The 8,660-nt window shown below is 42.6% G+C and overlaps 1 long non-coding RNA gene across 1 annotated transcript; it reads left to right on the top strand.

Annotated features, from left to right (window-relative positions):
- Positions 1-5,628: 5,628 nt before the first annotated feature.
- LOC128534505 (uncharacterized) lies at positions 5,629-7,218 on the top strand. The gene is made up of 3 exons (XR_008361472.1): positions 5,629-5,660; positions 5,743-5,792; positions 5,867-7,218. It is a non-coding gene; the product is annotated as an uncharacterized LOC128534505 (long non-coding RNA).
- Positions 7,219-8,660: the final 1,442 nt, after the last annotated feature.

Below are 8,660 nucleotides of genomic sequence, written 5' to 3'. Positions count from 1 at the left end.
GTTCTGGCAGTCTTTCTTCTGGGACAACATTTGCCTCGAAGTACTGTCTTTCCTCATCTTCAATGTCAGCCTGCGGGTTGGAAGACAACATATGTTCTCTTCATGTCCTCCAGACATGGCTGAGCCACTCGCATGGTGCGTTCCAGGGCCCAAGCACTTCATATCCCTCTCTTTCGTCTTTCAGTTAGAACAGATGGCGCAAATTACCATGGTGGTGATGCTCAAAATGTACTTTGACAAACATAAAGCGGCACCCCTGTGTTGCAACGACAAATTCATTAATTGGAGTTGGGTTAGCTTTTTCTTTCTTTTTTTTTTTTCCGTAGTGCCTTTGCACAGCATGAAGGCCTGTCTGCAAATCACAGATGTAAAAGATTAATCTGTCGCCTTCAGGTAGGTGAGATGAAAATCAATACCTAGGATGAGTACCCCTCACTGTTTAGAGTTTTAAATTCTTTCCTCTTTAAAACGAACATGCAAAGCCTCCTTTTGTCTTTGTCCTTGAATTAGACCGTGCCATGATGACTCCTCTGGCTACAATAATTATGGCAGCTTGAGAAATGGCCTGTGACATGGTGATACATCTCACTCATCTAGTCACCATGTGAAGTCATTGATTTCACCACCCAGGAGACTGGCTAAATGAAATCAGTTTATAAAGTTCCACTTCAGTGCAGAGCAAGGGTTGTACTTTGTATTTGTGTTGACTGATTACGTGGTCTAAATTTAGATCATGTAGGATTTAAAAAGTTAAATTGACATTAAACACTGCACGCAGGTTCCACGCTTGGCGCATGGTGCGAGTCGGGCAGATTTCAGACGGGGTGTTAAGCGGACATTTGTTCATTCATTTGTGATCCTGCTCACTTCTCACCCGTGCGCTGTCCTCTGCTCTCCTCGCTATTCAAAATTAATCCCAGTCTCAGCTCAGAGGGCACTGCAAGATATTAACACAGCAATAGGGGGATGAATTTTTGATGGAAGGCATTCTAAAAGCGTTAATATTAGACCATTATCAATAAGAGGTCAAATTAAAGTGATATGAGATTTTTTTTTATTTCAGTCCATGATCTGATATGATTTTTAATAGTCATTATTGCTGGGAATTCTTTATTTCCTTTTGTCTTTTTTTCATCTCTTGTCACTTTAGGTGTAATAACATTTACATACAAATTGTACAATCACTGTAAATTACATAGTGTTAATTGATATATAATTTTCATATTTTGTTATACGGGCAACGATATGGTTTACATCCTTAATTTAATATTGCAATATTACTGAAAAATTTTCTGACCTCTTGACCCAAAGTAAGGATGATATTTTCCTTCACCATATATTCCAAATATATAACAACCTTCCTCCATGTTTTCTATGTACCTCTTTAAAGTCTTGCTTTCTCCTTCTTTTTTGTCTTTTCTCTCCATTAATCTTTTACAGAGGTCCTGATATCATCCATCTCCCTGGTTGTGGGTGATTCCCGTAGGGTAAATTACTCCAGAGGCCCACATGGCCTCGCTCTGTATCAGATTGACCTGCGTCTTGTTTGCCATTTTGCGTATGTGGCTGTTTATTTAACGAGGAGCAGAGTGAGAGGGCTTCGCAGAGACGCTCCTCTGATGCTAGCTTTGACACACTGCCTGAATAATAACCCTCATTATGGAACAGCTGACAGCTCCTGAAAAAGCTGATTTATGAATATGCTGTGAGCAGAGGCCCAGTGTCTTCCCCTGCTCTCTGTTCTCCTCTAACACACAGGCTGCATGTGATGCTCTTCTCCACTCCTTCCTGCTCGACTCTACTGGTATCTCCTCTACTTTCATCTCTTCTTTTCTCCTCTCCTTCTTACTCCGCTCTTCTCTTCTCCTCCCCTTCTTGCTCCTCTCTCCTGGTTTCTCCTCTACTTTCGTCTCCTCTCTTCTCCTCCCCTTCTTGCTTCTCTCTCCTGGTTTCTCCTCTACTTTCTTCTCTTCTCCTCTCCTTTTTGCTCCTCTCTCCTTCTCTGTCTCTTTTCTCCTTGTCTTTATTCCTTCTCTCTCTCTCCTTTTCTTTTCCTCTCATATCCTCTCCTCTACAATCTCCTCACCTTTACACTCACTTCCACTCTCCTCTTTCTCTCCTTCTCTCTTCTCCCTTTTCCTCTATACTTTTTTCTCTCTACACTCTCCTGTTCCCCTCCTTCCCTCTCCTCCTACTGTATCTCCTCCCTTGTCTTCTCCTCTCCTCTACATGTTCTTCTACTCCTCTCTCCTTCTGTATCCTCTCCCCCACCTCTCCTCTCCACTACACACTCCTCCCAAGCCCCCTCCTCTCCCTTCCTCTCCTCTTCTTTACCTCTTTTCTCCTATCCTCTCATCTATGCTCTCCTCTCCTCCCTTCTCCTCCCCTCATATTTCTGCTTCTCTCCTCCCACTCCTTTACACACCCAACTTCCTTCATCTCATATCTCTTCTTCCCTTTTTCTACTTTCTTTCCAATCCCACTCCTTTCTTCTCATCTCCTTTTCTATTTCTGTCTTGTTAAATTCTACAATTCAATTTCTTCTCTTTTTTTAACTCTACTTTCCTCTACATTTGACTTTAGTCTTCTCTCCATTCCACTTTCCTTTATGCTCCTTTCATTCTTTCCCTCCTCACTTTTCATCTACAGTATATTCCCATTTTCATTTCCTACTCTCTTTTTCCCTACACTCCACTCTTCTCCTTTCTCTTATTCTCTATTCCACTCTACAGTTCACTGTCTTATCCTCGACATTCCTGTTCTCTCTCCTCACTTTTCATCTCCTCTCCTCTCTTCTATACTTCACATCTCTCTCCTCTCCTCTTCACACTACTCATTTCCTCTCTTGTCCTCTCCTTTTCTCTCCACTGCATAACACTTAGAGGCAAACTTCTTTACTTCTTTCAGCGGCAGTCTTCCTTAAACTTACCCTTTTTTTTTTGGTCAGTCTCCATGAAATTTTAAACTTACCCAAGAGATTAACCCAATACATATTAACCCTTTTTATATATTGCCCATATCAAAGGGAGCCTAAATAAAAAATGAGATATGTATTCCACTTTTTTTGCTGCCCCAGCAGAATCAATTAAGTGGGTGAGAAAGGGGCTCTGGTGGAAGGCTAAGGGCTTGGGCAAGGCCTTGACTTAAGCTGGGGGTTGAGCGAGGGTTGGGATATTCAACTGCTGTGCATAAACAGTAGCCGACTGAATCAAAAACAAACCTTCAGATAAAGCTGTAGTGGCTTGTCAGATTGTTGGCACGCTGCTCCTGAGTTAAGACTGGTCCAGTGAGACTCCCTGCTAAAGCTGGTTCCTGACCAGTCTGCCACGCTGATGCATATGCAACAGTTGCATGGACAAGCCGTAATAGGATGGTGTGAACAGGCTGTCATTTGCTGTCTGTTGAGATGGAGGATGTGTTTTTTTTTCTCTCTGCAAGTGAGAGGGATTTAATGACTTGCCCAAATTATTTAAATTGCATGTTATATGAATGCTGTACTCATTCATTTATTTATTTATTTTTGTTCGTCTATTTATTTTTGCTGTCTAACAATCTATTTATATAATTACAGTATACCTATTTTGCACTTTCTATTATATATACAGTGGTGTGAAAAACTATTTGCCCCCTTCCTGGCCACAAAAGACCCCAGGACAACATCTAAAGATCTGCAGGCCTCACTTGCCTCAATTAAGGTCAGTGTTCACGACTCCACCATAAGAAAGAGACTGGGCAAAAACAGCCTGCATGGCAGATTTCCAAGGCGCAAACCACTTTTAAGCAAAAAGAACATTAAGGCTTGTCTCAATTTTGCTAAAAAACATCTCAATGATTGCCAAGACTTTTGGGAAAATACCTTGTGGACCGACGAGACAAAAGTAGAACTTTTTGGAAGGTGTGTGTCCTGTTACATCTGGCGTAAAAGTAACACAGCATTTCAGAAAAAAAACATCATACCAACAGTAAAATATGGTGGTGGTAGTGTGATGGTCTGGGGTTGTTTTGCTGCTTCAGGACCTGGAAGGCTTGCTGTGATAGATGGAACCATGAATTCTACTGTCTACCAAAAAATCCTGAAGGAGAATGTCCGGCCATCTGTTCGTCAACTTAAGCTGAAGCGATTTTGGGTGCTGCAGCAGGACAATGACCCAAAACACACCAGCAAATCCACCTCTGAATGGCTGAAGAAAAACAAAATGAAGACTTTGGAGTGGCCTAGTCGAAGTCCTGACCTGAATCCTATTAAGATGTTGTGGCATGAACTTAAAAAGGCGGTTCATGCTAGAAAACCCTCAAATAAAGCTGAATTACAACAATTCTGCAAAGATGAGTGGGCCAAAATTCCTCCAGAGCGCTGTAAATGACTCATTGCAAGTTATCGCAAACGCTTGATTGCAGTTATTGCTGCTAAGGGTGGCCCAACCAGTTATTAGGTTCAGGGGGCAATTACTTTTTCACACACGGCCATGTAGGTTTGGATTTTTTTTCTCCCTAAATAATAAAAACCATCATTTAAAAACTGCATTTTGTGTTTACTTGTGTTATCTTTGACTAATAGTTAAATGTGTTTGATGATCAGAAACATTTTGTGTGACAAACATGCAAAAGAATAAGAAATCAGGAAGGGGGCAAATAGTTTTTCACACCACTGTATGTATACAGTACTGTGCAAAAGTCTTGAGCCAAGCCTGAATTCTCCAAATTAAATTAAAAGATGTAGATGAAATGAAAGAAATGGGAACAAATGTTTCACCTTGACATGCCTGACCGGTCTGATCATCTGTCAGCATCTGCATCTGTTTCTCATCGAGTCATGCCTCAAGATACTGTAGATGGCTTTTAAGCTAAATGATTCATAGGTCACTGTGTGGCATAACAAATAAAAACATTCCTCTGAAACTGGTCAGGTACAGGGACTAGACTGAAAATGAGAGCCAAAGAAGTCCTTCAGGAAGCTATGAGAACTATTCTTCAAGACTGGCTATTTGAAAGCAAAATCTGAAGGAAATCTGAAGCGGGATTTAAAGGGTTCCCTTTTTTGATACTGGTTCTTGATGATATTGTGTGCAAACATTGAGGAATGTTCCCCCCGAAAGTATTGGAAAAAATTGCTGGTGCATCTTTTTTGCAAATTGGTGGCTTTGCTCTATCCTTGCTCTTGAAGGCCTTTTATTTCAATTTCCTGTATATTATAACATAAATTGTTCACCTGTTTAACGCTTGTATCTCATCGCCTTGTAATTGCTACTTGTCGTGTTGTTACTAGTCTTAAATTGGCCCTGTACCAACTTATTGGTGGATATTGCAGCCAGCGGATTTGAAATAAGTACATCTTTTTGGCAAACAATTAAATCCGCATAATAAATCAGCACATAATGAGATGCTGTAGTATTTCCAACATAGAACAAGTAAAGAACGAGCCCTAAATCATAAAACCTTAAAAACAGACCAGGAAGAAGGAAGATACAGGGATGCACACACACATACACACATTTCTGTCTTGCTATCCTTGCGAGAACCTTCTGTAGTGGGTTCAGGTAAGTGACAGCAGTATCAGCCTATCAGAGTAGGGCACCTCCCTATTTAAAGCCAGATTGGATGTTACCTGGGTTGCGTCACGTCCGGTTTCCCCTTTGTTTCCGTGTTTGTAGAGGCGGCAGGTAAGCGCGTCGTTTAAACATGGCTGTTAGAAACTGGTTTCATGTGTGTGTGACTTAAAATGCTCATTGTTACTTTTTATAGCGTGTTTTCCGGCGCTGCAGTGGCCGTAGTGGAGAGCATTTGCCTTGGAGGTATGTTTGTTCAACCCGGGTGGTTTATTAACTGCCGAAGGAATTAATAATATTAATTCTTGCATATTGATTAGGCTTCCTTGTGCCCTATTGTTATGATGGGATACAGCTCTGACTAAACCGGTGCCTGTGTGTGTTTTCGCTACAAAGACCTGAATGGTAAGTGGTTTAACTTGCCTTTTACTGAGAGTTAGAAGCGTATATGTTGTTAATGTTTCCTCTCTTGTGTTTGTCATAGGAGACTCCCTCTCGTTGCTATTGTCGTGTTGGCTATTGCTAATTGAGTGGTGCTGCTAGCGCTGTTCGTTTTTAGGGCTGGGAAGATACAGCTGCTAACCGTGTGAGAAGCTAAGGTTGCTAATTGCTGATAGCGAAGACGCTGCCTTTAATCTCGCGCCAGTGTTGCCGTGAATAATGTAGAGAGGGGACTGTTTATCTGTCTGGTGTCGTGTTGCTTTGTCGCCCTGTCGAACGTATGGTTTATTCGTTGTTTCTTTTTCTTTTTGTTTCCTTTTGGCTAAGTACTTTAAGTTTTCTTGGCCTACTTAAGTGTATTTGGTTTATTGTTATTTTGGTTTTATTAATTGTTTCTTTCTCTTTGTTAATTGGAATGGACGCATTTCTTGATGGCTGACCTGCTAGAGATTATTCAGTACATTTAATGTTTTATGATTCTCTTTTGTACTTGTTAGCTTCTGACCCTTATTGTTGTCGGATGTTTTAAGAAGTGTTTGTACTATTGTTGGAGTCTTTTGTTTGTCCTTTTTCTTTTGTTTATTGTAGGAGCTGAGGTTCGGTGACCGATTGGTTTCCTTCGCTGTGGTGGTGGTTTTTCTCGATTGTGTGCAGTGTTACACCTGGAGTGTTTGAGCGCGCGATCATTGTGCACCGTGGTGTGTGTGGAAGTGTGTTCTGGTAAAAAGACCACGCTACTCTGTCTGGCTCTGGTGAACCTCAGCTCTAAATATTTTGATTTGAGTTTGTCTAACAATATATACATTTCAGTCCGGTCTTTCCAATTAGTTTTCTTTCTTTATATTTTTTGTGTTTACCTGTTTGACCTGGGGTTTCTTGTCTACTGTTTTTAGTGTGTTTTAAATAATTGTCAATAAATTTCTATTTTTCTAAATATCTTATCCACGCCTCCTGCCTGCTGGGAAGTAGTCGAACTTGTGTGCTTGACCTCTAAATTGAGTGGGCTAAATCTTTTTTGTCCCTGGGGTGAGTCCCAGGGTGGCGTAATCGGTATAATAACGCTTAGTAAATATTTCCATGCTGTAGCGACGCGCCACATTCTGGCGTAATCGGCAGGATACTTCTGTTGTAGTGTGGAGACGTGGATTTGGTGTTCTTTTCTTTTTGTTCTCCAGACAACGGCAGTCCCTTTTCGTCTTGAATCGGCATCAGTTTAAATTTTATTGCATATTGGTGGTAAGAGCCTGTGCATTGGTTAAGATGGAGGACGAATTACGTGAGTTACGAGATTTGGTAGCGCAATTAAAAGCTGATAATGAAAGGCTGCGGCAGGACCACGTATCGGTTGCACAGCCTGGGTCATCTAATACTTTTCTTCCTGTGGTTCCAGATCCCCCACCCGTTGGTACTGGTGTGCCGACTGCAGAGCGGTTTGTTCTCGTTCCAAGGGACCGTAAGTGTCCGAAGTTTAGTGGTCGGGCGGGCATTAGCATCAACGAGTGGGTTGAGGAAGCCCAGTCTTGTATGCGGCTTCGTCACCTGTCTACAGCTGATCAGGCATTTTTTCTTTTTGATCACCTGGAGGGGGAGGCACGGGAAGAAATTCGTTATCGGCCTAGCAGCGAGAGGGAGGATCCAGACATGATTATTCAGGTATTGCGTGAATTGTATGGTTGTACAAAGTCGTATGTAGCGTTACAAGAGTCATTCTTTTCCAGGAGACAACAGGATGGAGAGACTCTGGTGGAGTTCTCCTTAGCATTAATGAGTCTCTTGGAAAAGGTTAAAAGTCAATCGCCTCATGGCATGCCTAACGCTGAGCTTTTGATGCGCGATCAGTTTGTGGAGTATGTTAACGATTGTGGTCTACGGCGTGAACTGAAGCAGTTAGTGCGTCGTCAGCCCACTTCTACACTGTTTGACGTTCGCCGGGAAGCCCTGCGTTGGGAGAGGGAGGGCATGCCTGGGGGGGTACGCGGTCGAAGTCAGTCTGTCCCATCTGCTTATGGCATTCAATATGGGGTGCAAGGAAATCAGCGTGTTAATAGTAGTGTTTCTGTATCTTCAGAAATGAGTGAACTGCGGGATATGCTGCGTAGTCAGCAGCAACAGTTGAATCAGTTAAGCCAAAGTATGGCGCAGCTTCAAAATCCCCAGTCGCACGCGCGGTCACTTAAGTCAAAGCTAATTTGTAGACGGTGTCACCAACCTGGTCATTTTGCTAGGGAGTGTGATGGGGGCCGGTTATCTGCCCATCCACCACTAGCTCGGGCAAACCCAATGGTCATGAGGGGCGAACCGTCACCTGTGCAGCCGCCGGAAAACTAGCTCCCACCGAGATGCAGAGCCACAACTCGGTTGGGGAAATGTTAGGCTCCACACATAAAATGGGTTCTGATTTTATGTCACGGTTTATGTCTACTTGTCCCCAGCTCGTTGTATCCATGGGTGGGGTTTTGGTACCTTGCCTAGTAGACACTGGTTCTATGGTGTCCACCATGACGGAGAGTTGTTTTTTGACAAATTTTGGGTCGTGGGGTCAAGAACAGCTTAAATCGTGTCATTGGCTCCAGCTTCGGGCAGCAAATGGTCTTTCGATTCCTTATGTTGGCTATTTGGAATTAGATGTAGAGCTCTGTGGACGGGTTGTGTCCGGCTGTGGTGTGTTGGTGG

This window comes from Clarias gariepinus, chromosome 12 (assembly GCF_024256425.1).
Source record: "Clarias gariepinus isolate MV-2021 ecotype Netherlands chromosome 12, CGAR_prim_01v2, whole genome shotgun sequence".
Lineage (NCBI taxonomy): Eukaryota > Metazoa > Chordata > Actinopteri > Siluriformes > Clariidae > Clarias > Clarias gariepinus.
Note: the sequence above shows the minus strand (reverse complement) of the source record. Positions and strands in the feature narration are given on the sequence as shown.